The following is a 13204-nucleotide window of genomic DNA, read 5'->3' on the forward strand; positions in this document are numbered from 1 at the left end:
AAAAGTTAAAAATCTCCTTTATCTTATGCTTGTTAATCACCAATGGGATAAAGTTGTTGAAACAGATGCTTGAGATATAGGTTTTGGTAGAATCTTAAAACAGAAAGATCCTCAAACAAAACAAGAATATCTTATTCGATTTTATTCTGGAAAATGGAATAATGCCCAGAAAAATTACTCTACTGTAGCAAAAAAAATTTTGGCTATTGTGAGATGTATTTTAAAATTTCAAGATAATTTATATAATCAAAAGTTTATTATAAAAACTGATTTCAAATCTGCAAAATTTATGTTTAACAAAGATTTTAAACATGATGTTTCTAAGCAAATGTTTGCAAGATGGCAGGCTCATTTAGCTCCTTTTGATTTTGATATAATTTATAAAAAAAGTGAAGATAATCATCTACCAGATTTTTTAACTCGTGAATATTTATCTTAATAATCTTTTTACAGATATGAACTCTCGAGGTAGAGGAAGAGGTGGTAGGGGAAAAAACTCCACGGACTATCATGGAGAGATATTTAACCAATACATCATATATATATATGGTTCTTACAAACAAAGAGGATTTTATGAAAATTTTTTATTATCCACAAAAATTGTTGAAATAACTCACTTTTATAGTAATACTCAGCAAAAACAAAGTTATAACTTCACAAAGTTTATTGTTAAAAAGATTATATCTATTGAAGAATGGGATATATCTCCATTAGTTGAAAAAGAGTTTTATTCTCAAAGCCATCAAATGGGTTTTAAATTCAATTTTTGGGATTATGTTGAGAGTTTTAATAAAACTCTTTTTTAAGAAAATGAGAAAAGAAAACATACATGGTTTTTAAAAATCTGTGAAAATATTTTTCATTATCCAATTCCAAATTGGTTTTTTATATGGAGGAAAATATTTGGTCCATCATCAAAAATTTTACCTGAAGCTTTTATAAAGCCAATGAATACTTGGTTAAATGTTTCTCCAAGTATTAAAAAATCTTTTTCTGAACATTGGATTGATGGAAAGACTTTATGTCTATTTTTTATGGAATTTGGAATTCCATGGATCTAGAGATGGCAACCAGAATTCTGTTACACTGATGAAGGCATTCCTTGTCTATGGAGTGTCAGTTGCACAAAATTTTGGGACAAATTATTAAGAGATGATCCAGATACTGGCAAGCCTTATGGCTATGAAACTCTTCAACAGATGGAGGAGAAAATTTCTTTATACCAGAAAGATTTTAATAATAAACAAGAACAAGAGAAAGATTCTATGAGTCCATTCAAGATTCTGACTCAGAAAAATTCTGAGATTTATTCAAAAGAAAAAATGATTGAAGTATACATTGAAGAAATGAAGAAGGATCTTTATAAGAACATTGGACGTTCTGACTCCAAATCGGACAAATCAATGGCTTCCGAATCAAGTGAGAATAAATTTATTCTTCTCATGCAAATGCAAGATGCACAAGACCCAGAGGATGATATTCCTAATTTTTCTCAGATTAGTGATATTTTTGAAAATTTAAAAAATTCCAGAAAAGATAATATTAAAGATGATTAGGATATTCATCTTTAATAAAATTGATGGGATATCACAAGTTGGTGAAATATCACTGTAGAACTTTTGACTTTGGTAACCATGTTACTATTTGCTTTTATAAAGCATTATACTGTTTATATTTTTAGTTGGAATCCGGAGTCTCATGTCCGGCTCTTCCCTCTATTAATAGGTTGTAGTTTGTTCTTTTTAGGCACGGTCGAGTTTGCTCCCCTCTATACTCGAGACATTTAAATTCCAGAATAATAATGAATATAAGATTCTTATTTGAAACTTTTTACAAAACATAAAAGGATTTATTAAAGATATACCAAAGAAATTAAACAACAGAGGATTTTACCTATGTCCACCTCAGAAACATAAATTCATAAAAAATCACCCATAACATCTTAAACGCCATTATTTCTCGGCTAAGCAAGCTGAAGGGCTACAACATGAATTTATAATTTCTTGGTTAAACTCGAAGCTTGTACCTTGTGTTTACCATTTCCTGGTTCATCTTTGTACCTTATGTTCTACTCAAAGACTCTTATATTACATTAAATTCCAAAAATTTAAATAAATTTTTTATTATCTCTATTTAATTCCAAGTTACAAATAAATATACATCATGTCATAGTAAGATAATAATTTAACACGAATAATTTAGCCTGTCATTCAGGCTAATTTATGAAATAAAAATTTAAAATAGTTAATAAAAACAATAATATAAACGTACAAAGTTGTAATCAGAGAATTTGAAGCTTTTATTTATTCAGAAGGGTTGTTTACACAGAGAGAATAGAGGGGAGCAAACTCGACCGTGTCTACAAAGAACAAACTACAACCTATTAATAGAGGGAAGAGCCGAACATGAAACCCCGGATTCCAACTAAAAATATAAACAATATAATGCATTATAAAATCAAATAATAACATGGTTACCAATGTCAAAAGTTCTACAACGATATTCCACCAACTTGTGATATCTCATCAACTTTATTAAAGATGGATATCCTAATCATCTTTAATATTATCTTTTATGGAATTTTTTAAATTTTCAAAAATATCACTAATCTGAGAAAAATTAGGAATATCATCCTCTGGGTCTTGTGCATCTTGAATTTGCATGAGATGAATAAATTGATTCTCACTTGATTCTGAAGCCATTGATTTGTCCGATTTGGAGTCAGAACATCCAATGTTCTTATAAAGATCCTTCTTCATTTCTTCAATATATACTTCAATCATTTTTTCTTTTGAATAAATCTCAGAATATTTCTGAGTCAGAATCTTAAATGAACTCATTGAATTTTTCTCTTGTTTTTGTTTATTATTAAAATCTTTCTAGTATAAAGAAATTTTATCCTCCATCTGTTGAAGAGTTTCATAGCCATAAGGTTTGCCAGTATCTGGATCATCTCTTAATAATTTGTCCCAAAATTTTGTGGAACTGACTCTCCATAGACAAGAAATGCCTTCATCAGTGAAAGTGAATTCTGGTTGCCATCTCCAAATCCATGGAATTCTAAATTCCATAAAAAATAGACATAAAGTCTTTCCATCCATTCAATATTCAAAAAATAATTTTTTAATACTTGGAGAAACATTTAACCAAGTATTCATTGCTTAATAAAAGCTTCAGGTAAATTTTTTGATGATGGACCAAATATTTTTCACCATATAAAAAACCAATTTGGAATTGGATATTGGAAAACTTTTTCAAAGATTTTTAAAAACCATGTGTGTTTTCTTTTCTCATTTTCATAAAATAGAGTTTTATTAAAACTCTCAACATAATCCCAAAATTTGAATTTAAAACTCATTTGATGGCTTTGAGAATAAAACTCTTTTTCAACTAATGGAGATATACCCCATTCTTCAATATATATAATCTTTTTAATAATAAACTTTGAGAAGTTATAACTTCCTTTGTGGGCATTATTCCATTTTCAAGAATAAAATCGAATAAGATATTCTTGTTTTGTTTGATGATCTTTCTGTTTTAAGAATCCACCAAAACCTATATCTGAAGTATCTGTTTTAACAATTTTATCCCATTGGAGATTAGCAAGCATAAGACAAGGGAGATTTTTAACCTTTTTTTTAATATTTATAACAGCTTCTATATGTGTTTCAGACCAAGGTAAATTATTTTTCTTTAATCTATCATATAAAATAGCAGAATCCTTAGTAAAATCTTTAATATAAGGGGAAATATAATTTAAACTTCCTAAAAATCTCTGTAACTGAGTTTTATCAGTTAAAATATCAGGAAACTTTGAACCAAATTCTATATTTCTTTGTATAGGAATTATTTTTCATTTTTCAATCATATGACCAAGAAATCTAATATTTGTTTGAAATAAAATCATTTTAGATTTTGAAATTACAAGTCCATTTTGAATGACAATATTTTTAAACATATCTAAATGTTTAAAATGTGTTTCAATATCATTTGAAAAGATTAAAATATCATCAATATAAACAATTATAAAATTGCTGTAATTGTAAAAAATATCATTCATAATTTGTTGAAATTCTGAAGGGGCATTTTTTTAATCCAAATGGCATTACACTCCATTCATAATGTTCTATTGGAACATTAAAAACAGTTTTATATCTATCAGATTCTTTTATTTGAATCTGCCAAAATCCTGATTTTAAATCAAAATTTGAAAATATAATAGCATTTACAAGTCTATCTAATAAATCTTTTTATTAGGAATAGGATGCTTAATCCATAATAAAACCTTATTAAGAGGTTTATAATTTATTACTAATCTAGGAACTCATCTTTCCTGCTCAGAATGTTTATTAACATAAAAGGCAGTACAAGACCAAGGAGATTGAGAAGGCTTTATCAAACCTTTATATAGTAAAGAATGAATTTCATTTTTACATAATTCTAAATATTTAGAATTCATCTGACAAGGACGAGCCTTGGTAGGAAATCAATAACCTTCATGTGTGCAAAAGCCACTAAGGAACATTTTGGTAAAACAACGCCACGTATTAGATTCAATTTGATTCCAAGTCTCAGATGGTATAAAAGCCATGGAAATAGTCTGGTTAATAATTTAGCACTTTTATTCAATGAATATTTTTGGAATGAAAGAACTGTTCAAAACAGTTTAAACGAAGAATATGACTTACCTGAAAATTTGGATTTATTGAATAAATGGACTATTCCTAAGATAGAATCTAAAATGATATATAAATTAGGAACTTTTAAAAAAATTGGTTTCAAACGAGTAGTTAAAACTACATAATCATCAGTACCTCTTCATAATGAAGAAATGATTATTAGATTGTTAAACAACAAAGATATTTTACCTTATACGAAAAATTATAGATTTATTCATATATGTTTAATTCAAATTGCCTTCAGACATTTAACTTTAGAAGGTTTACCAGAAAGCTTTATAGCAGCTTTAAGAGATTGTAGAAATTTGAATTGGAAACAATCCCTTAAGGGAATAATTCAATCTAGTCTGGCATATGGTCCAGTATATTTTGATGTTTATCCTAATTTATCTTTATCACTGTTTGACATAAATATATTAGATTATTTAATATTAAATGTTAAAATACATGGTTATAATTATACTCATGGAACATAAGTTAAATATATTTGTTATCGTATTTATTTTAAACCATTATTTAAACTAAATCCTATGTGTAAAAGAATAGATAAAAAATTAAATGAAATTATTCTTATAGAAACTAATTTTAATAGATCTAATATTACAACCCGTAGATCTATAAAATGGGAAGAAATTTAATTTTCAAAAAATTGGATAATTGAACAAGTTGTTCCTAGAAATTCTATAATAAATAAGGATTTACAACAAGTTATATAAATTAATGAAGAATCTGTTCAAATACAATTTAATAATGAACAAAGAAGATTATTACCCTCTTCTGTTTATGCTGGATCAAGATCTAGTCATTCGTTTATTTCACCTTTAGATTATATGGTGGATATTCTTCAAACTTCTAGCGCTTCTACTTCTCAAATAAGAGAAGAAATAGATTCTGTAAAAGATACAGTAGAAGAGTTAATCTTTAATCAAAATAATATAGTTCATCAAAGTAACTTTTAAAAAGTTAGAGAAACTGATACAGTTTCAGAAATGAATTTTAATATTTAATGAATAGTAAAACAAAAATTGATTTTACTAAAGGATCTCTTGCTAGAGCAAAGATCAATGAAGAATTTTACCAACCCAAATGGGAATCTTTCCGAGAATGATATTTTAAAAGTTTATTTGAAGAAGAACTTGATTATATTGTTACAGAATTTTATAAAAATTGTGAAAACAAAAATAAATTAATACATTTTGTTTCTTGGTTTTTTAAAACATTTATTATAGATTATAGTTCTATTTTTGAAAGAAATTATAAACTTCCTTCGGTACAGATTCAAAAATCTATTTATCCTCTTCAACAGTATTTTATTATAGAAAAAATAATAAAATTTTAAATTTTACTGTTTTTTCCAAATTATTTGATAATGAAATGTTACAAATAACTGTTAAACATATTAATCAAATAATTGAAAACAGAATTATACAAATTTATATCTTACAATAATAGGAGAGGAAATATTTTCTCTTAAGGATCGAATTAATAAAATAATTTTAGCAATTAATCAAATTAAACCAGATATTCATATACAAACAAAAGAAGAAAATAATATTGTTTCTATTGCTACTTCTTCTATCCAATCCCCTCTAGAGATAATCAAAAGTTTATTATAAAAACTAATTGCAAATCTGCAAAATTTATGTTTAACAAAGATTATAAACATGATGTTTCTAACCAAAATGTTTGAAAAATGGCAGGCTCATTTAGCTCCTTTTGATTTTGATATCATTTATAAAAAAAGTGAAGATAATCACCTACCAGATTTTTTAACTCGTGAATATTTATCTTAATAATCTTTTTACAGATATAAACTCTCGAGGTAGAGAAGATTCCTCTTATAGAGGAAGAGGTGGTAAGGGAAAACCCCCTAACATTATTGCACAGCATGGTAAACAAAGGTTAATAGCCCAGAACATTTCTATTTCATCAGCCAGTAATACTGAGCAAAATGAATTATACAATGAATTTCAAGAATACTTGAAACAGAAACATAGAAATAATACAGATTCTCAGTCTCAAGCATCATATGCTAACATCATTAAAGATGATGAAGGTGATTCGGCTCTTTATACAGAGACAAAATATCGTGAATTAATTCTTCTCATAGAAGAGAAAGATATCCAACTGGAAAAAACTCCATGTACTATCATGGAGAGATATTTAACCAATACATCATATGTATATGGTTCTTACAAACAAAGAGGATTTTATGAAAATATTCTATTATCCACAAAAAATGTTGAAATAACTCACTTTTATAGTAATACTCAGCAGAAAGAAAGTTATAACTTCTCAAAGTTAATTATAAAAAAGATTATATCTATCGAATAATGGGGTATATCTCCACTATTTGAAAAAGAATTTTATTCTCAAAGCCATCAAATGAGTTATAAATTCAATTTTTGGGATTATGTTGAGAGTTTTAATAAAACACTATTTTATGAAAATGAGAAAAGAAAACATACATTGTTTTTAAAAAGTTGTGAAAATGTTTTTCATTATCCAATTCCAAATTGGTTTTTTATATGGTGAAAAATATTTGGTCCATCTTAAAAAAATTTACCAGAAGCTTTTATAAAGCCAATGAATATTTGGTTAAATGTTTTTCCAAGTATTAAAAAATCCTTTTCTGAACATAGGATTGATTGAAAGACTTTATGTCTATTTTTTTATGGAATTTGGAATTCCATGGATCTGGAGATGGCAACCAGAATTCGGTTACATTGATGAAGGCATTCCTTGTCTATGGAGAGTCAGTTCCACAAAATTTTGGGACAAATTATTAAGAGATGATCAAGATACTGGCAAGCCTTATGGCTATGAAACTCTTCAACAGATGGAGGAAAAAAATTTCTTTATACCAAAAAGATTTTAATAATAAACAAGAACAAGAAAAAGATTCTATGAGTCCATTCAATATTCTGACTCAGAAAAATTCTTAGATTTATTCAAAAGAAAAAATGATTGAAGTATACATTGAAGAAATGAAGAAAGATATTTATAAGAACATTGGATGTTCTGACTCCAAATCGAACAAATCAATGGCTTACGAATCAAGTGAGAATTAATTTATTCATCTCATGTTTATGCAAGAAGCACAAGACCCAGATGATGATATTCCTGTTGGAACATTTAATGTTCACAATCTTAATTTTGATGTGAACAAAACTTGTTTGCCTGTTTTTAATAATCTACCTTAGTGCGCAGATAACTGAAACTGAAAATAATCAGTTACGATCCAAAATTGAAACTGTCGAAGATGCCAACTGAAAGCATCAACTGATCAACCAAACTAGACCAGTTCAACTGATGTGTCGTAAATGAGTTCAACTAATTGTTCAGTTGATAGGTGGTTCAGCAGCAGAACCTCAGAAGCCCGACCAGCTGAAGGAGTGTTCAACTGATGAAGAGCCCAACTGAAGATCAGTTCAACTGAACAAGAATGAAATCAGTTCAACTGACGAGTCAACTGATTTCATCACCCTAACTGAAGACCAGTTCAACTGACTAGTTCAGAACATAAGTTTGGAGCAATCAGTTGCAGATCAAGACAAGCCGAACTAAGTGGAATCCAGCCGTGCGCAAAGGTACAAAAACTTTTGTCCAGTCAAAGGACAATAATGGACGTTGCATCAGAGCTTAAAGACAAAAGTATTCCAGAAAGAACAAGACAAATATCTAGGAACAGATTCAAAATGCAACGGATACAATAACTGAGTCTCACTGTACGATCAAACTTCGCGCCTATAAATAGAGGGTGAAGATCAATAAAGAGAAATACAATACAAGAGAGAAAAGAAAAGGGCACGCTTAGAAGTCACATCAGCTTAAGAGAGAATCATTCAGCCCAGTCGAGGGAACACTTAAACATGTTATCAGCTTTAGATTAGAAGCATATTTCCATCAGTGTGTGAGAACACTTTCGGGTAGCTTTCAAAGATCAGTTCTCACACACACACACACACGCGCCACCACTCAAAAAAAATCTTGCACAAAGACGTTAAACATGTGTATGTAGTCTTTCTCACAGAGAAATTAAAGAAGTGTTGACCGAAAGGTGCTGTCTTCAGTCTAGTCTAGGAGTTCAGTTAGGCAATGTGTAATGCCCGAATTAAAAAAAAAATATTTTTTTGAAAAAAAAAGTTACTGTTCATCAGCACTATTCAAGCGCTGCGGCGCTATAATAGTAGCATCTAGACGCTAGAGTTGCGTAAATTTGGCGTTGAGGCGCTGAAAAGTAGCGCTGTGGCGCTACAGACGCGAAAATTGACATTATAAGCTCACCTTCACCTCCTTCAATCATTTCTCCTCCTTCTTCTCCACCGAAACCCTCTTTCCTTCCATTTTATAAATTTATTTCTTCAATCTATGGGAGATTTGTTCAAGAAAATTATGAAATGAAGTTAGAGTTGTGATCCTCTCATCACGGGCTTCACGAGGATGTAAGTATTTCTCATTTTTATTCAAGTTTGGAAATGGGTTGAAGTTTAGAATTGATATTTGAGTTGATATTTGAGATATTAAGATGTTGAAAATGTTGTATTTGAGTTGGTTTGAATTTAAAATTGATATGAGCATGGTTTCTTGTTTCTGTGCAAGATCAGTTTTTATGCCTACTGTATTTCGGGTATATGGGATGGTTCTATTTGGATTTTTATGTTATGGCCTTCATCAAACTTGTAGAGCATCAAGTTATCTTCGATTTGGTTCAAGTATCACTCAGTTCCATGAAGCAATGAAAGAGATATGCTATATTTACTATACCTGGTCTATAATCCCGAGTTTGTGTACATGCCTTCTGTTTATTCGAATTCTGGGATTTATTGGTTGGGAATCTGGATTTGATGTTCCAATGAAAGTTATAGAAAATTGTCTTGTCTTCGAAATGATATAAAATGGGCTTGATTTCATTGAGTATTGAGGGAGTTATGCTCCAAATACTAAACTATGCCAGATATGTACTAATGCAGGATTTCGAAAATTATGTTGTATGTTTCAGATTATGAACGACTAAGTTAATGACTTTATTTGACAAAAGTTTGTGAAGAAAAATTGTTGGGATTTGATTTTCTTGCATATCCAATTTGCAGATCTTGATTTGAAGCAGCATTGTATTAATTATGAATTTTGTACAGAAACTGCTCTGTTTTGATAAATGATACGAGTTCTTGAGTTATAGTAGAATTAAGAGGTTCAAGACTTCTCAACTACACATTTCGATCTTCATTTGGTAATATTTGAAAAGTATGTTACGGTCGGTAACATACGAGGTAAAAGTATCATTTTTATTTTAAACTGAAAATTCTATGGTTCAATGAATTACTTATGATTTGATGATGATTGTTATCTTGAGATGAGCTTATGATATTGACTTGATGAGATTGAAATGCATCATTGCATTGCATATTGAGCCACTTTTCGATTCCGATTTGATATGACGGAGGTTGCCTTGATTTATTGATTTGTTGGACGTATGAGGCTATAGTTGAGTTGGCATAGTGTATGCGGAGGTCGCTGCTATGGCCTGAACACTATCTATAGGTGCAGCATAGTCCTGGGATTGTAGAACACAGCACCCCACCCCGAGCGGATGAGTCGGTGGATGTTGTTGGGTGATTCTATTCCCTTGGGTACCCTATGACCAGATGATTCACTTGATCTTGAGATTTATTGATAGCCCACAGCTTCTGATCATGCATTGTATTATATTGCATCTTTATGAATTTATATGAACTATTTTGAAAATTAAATTCTCATATGTAATTGATTGTATCATACTGGGTTTATACTCACCGGCACGTCGGCTACCTCTTGTTTTCATGTGCTTGACGGTAGGTGAGGCGAGGCTTGGGATGCCAGAGTCCAGCTCCAGGCGAGGAGAAACGAGTTAGAGTGGGATTCTCGGGTCTTTGGAGCTATTTTATGATGTTGGGATCACTTTGGTTCACTACTTTATTTTGGCATATTAAAATTTATAATTCAAACATTTGTGACCTTAAAATTATTTTGACAATGTTTATGTGGATTTGTGAACCACAAATTATGTATTTTTCTCAATCATTTGGTTTGTTACAATTATAATTATTAGTGTTAGATATCGGACCCGGGGCCCCACACAGTGGGTAAGTCCTAGCTGGGTGGGTTTGTACAAGTATTTGTATCGATCAAAGTCTTCTAGTGAATCCAACCCGAGGTGGTAGAAGGGGTGACGTATGTGAGGCCCATTTACTCTAACGACAATTAATGATCAAACAATAATGGTTTGATTTAAAACTGCAGCGGAAAAAGGTTTAAAATACTTTAAAACGGACCTCAGGGCCTAGAAAAATTTCGGCATGACCTCTCCGTAAGTAGGACATCCCGAAAACTCAAGCAGCATTTTATATCAAAATATACTTCAACTAGAGTCATTAAAACAAAACCAAAGTCAATAACCTATAGCCGCACTGGCCAGGACTAAACAGAATTTAAAACTTACCAAATACTCGCCAGATCATTAAAATCACAGAGTCGCCTCAGAACATAACCAGAACAACCAAATATCAATACAGATACACGGGGCATCTCCCCAGCAAATAAACTACAATACAAGACTGAACAAACTCAAGACATTCATATAGACCAACTGGGAGACTCCACTAAACAGAACCAAGCAATCCAACCTCAATTCCGAGCTCCAATGGCGGAACCTCGGCCTGATGCTGCAAAACGACTCGGGAGATCTACCATGGTGCCCAATAGCAACCACAGCAGCCCCCCCAGTAAACAACTAAGGTTATGATTCTGGTATGAAACAGTCCAACAATAACAACAATAACAGAAATCATGCATAATCATATAATAAAATGTGATATGCAATGCCTGAAAGGCTCAACGAATAATCGGGATAACAGGAGCCAACAAACGGTACGATAACAACTGGAATAATGATCGAGCAACAACACAGGGGAGCTACATCGTCATGCAGCTAAACCGCCCTGCCAAGTATGCGAGGTTTGCCAAGCTGTGCTGAATAACACCCCTGACTCGGCCCCCATACAGCTTATACGATATAACAGGATGGCACAAAAAAACGAACTAGATGACACAATCCCAGCGCTCACCTCAAAAGGTTGCACTAACCACGGGATTTTTCAATCACATCTACGGTCTCATGTGTATAGGCCTATCAGCCACACAATGATCCCGAGATAAACAACAGTGCCAGATAACAATGGATATCAACAATGGGTTAACAAGAACGATAGGGCTCAACATGAATGTCATAACAATATGCCCGATGCTAAATGCCAATAATATGTCACAATAATAAATATAGATCACAACAAAGGCATTTAACAATTTCCAACAGCCAACAAGTCATACACCCGATCAATGTAACACAGAATGGCAATTAAACATAATTTATGTTTTACCGTCGTATGTTACCGAGCTGTAACATACCTATACCAACTTGAAACTCCAATATCAACTTCTCTTCAAGACTCGCGGCCTAAACAAAACCACAATAAGCCGATCATGAAAACTACATTCCACACCAATGTCCGATTTGGTACAAAACAGCATAAAATTCATATCTCGCTCAATATTAACTCAAATCAATATCCGCCAATTGGAAATGAAAGATAACTCAATTATCTAAGTTTTCCAGTTGAAACCATCCTCAGAATCTCAATATATTATTCTCAGAATTTCCAAGAACACACTGCTACTTACGAATTCGCGGACAGAATCTCACAAACTGAGCCGTTCCAGAAAACAAGCATAACTTGCTCAATTCTTGATGGAATTTAACGAATCTTATATCATTACGAAGACAACACATAGCTCTACAACTTTGTTATAACCAAAAACCCAGAATCCGAGTGCAAACATGCAATAAACCCGAATTACAGAAGGTGTTGTACACAACTCCAACACAAAATTCCATTTTGACACGTTTTGGTAGAAAAATCATATCAAATCCGTTTCTTATCCAAATTTTATGATTCTAACGGCTACAGAAAGCTAACAAACAGATCTACAAGTTCTATTTGTGTCATTTCTACAAACTCAAAATACAAAAATCGCAGCAACCCAAAAACTCTCACCCAAAACTGGAAAAATTCTCGCAGAAACAGAGCACCGGAACAGCAGCTTCGATCTACTCGAATCCTTGCTAAAATGTTAGGAAGATACCCCTTCAGACCGATCGAGATTTGGACGCCGGACGGAGGAGTTATCGCGATTTTCCCGCAGCCGCTACACAAGTGACGAGAATGGAGTTGGGGAAAGCTTCTTTCTTCTATCTTTCCTTCTCTTATTTGGTAAGTTGTGTGTATGTTTATGTATTTTTATATTTTGTGTATTTGGCTACTAAAATAGTAACTCAAGCCCATTTATCCCGGTCTGTAATTATTTTGCTCTCGTGTGTTATTTAAACTCAATATATATTTTATATCGTTAAATTCTCCGATATTCTAAAATACATATTTTTAACACACTTTTTGAATTTATTTGGCATAATTAATTATTTTAATTTA

The 13204-nt window shown here is 31.3% G+C and overlaps 1 long non-coding RNA gene across 1 annotated transcript in view; it reads right to left on the minus strand.

Moving 5' to 3' along the window:
* The window catches only part of LOC142520732 (uncharacterized), a 68602-nt gene extending 55756 nt beyond the window's left edge, over window positions 1-12846 (minus strand). The window contains exon 1 of the long non-coding RNA XR_012813978.1: window positions 12773-12846. This is a non-coding gene — a long non-coding RNA (uncharacterized LOC142520732). The remainder of the gene's footprint in view (window positions 1-12772) is intronic.
* Between the last annotated feature and the right edge of the window lie 358 nt (window positions 12847-13204).

The sequence above is a fragment of the Primulina tabacum genome, chromosome 12 (genome assembly GCF_025594145.1).
Source record: "Primulina tabacum isolate GXHZ01 chromosome 12, ASM2559414v2, whole genome shotgun sequence".
In the NCBI taxonomy this organism is placed as follows: Eukaryota; Viridiplantae; Streptophyta; class Magnoliopsida; order Lamiales; family Gesneriaceae; genus Primulina; species Primulina tabacum.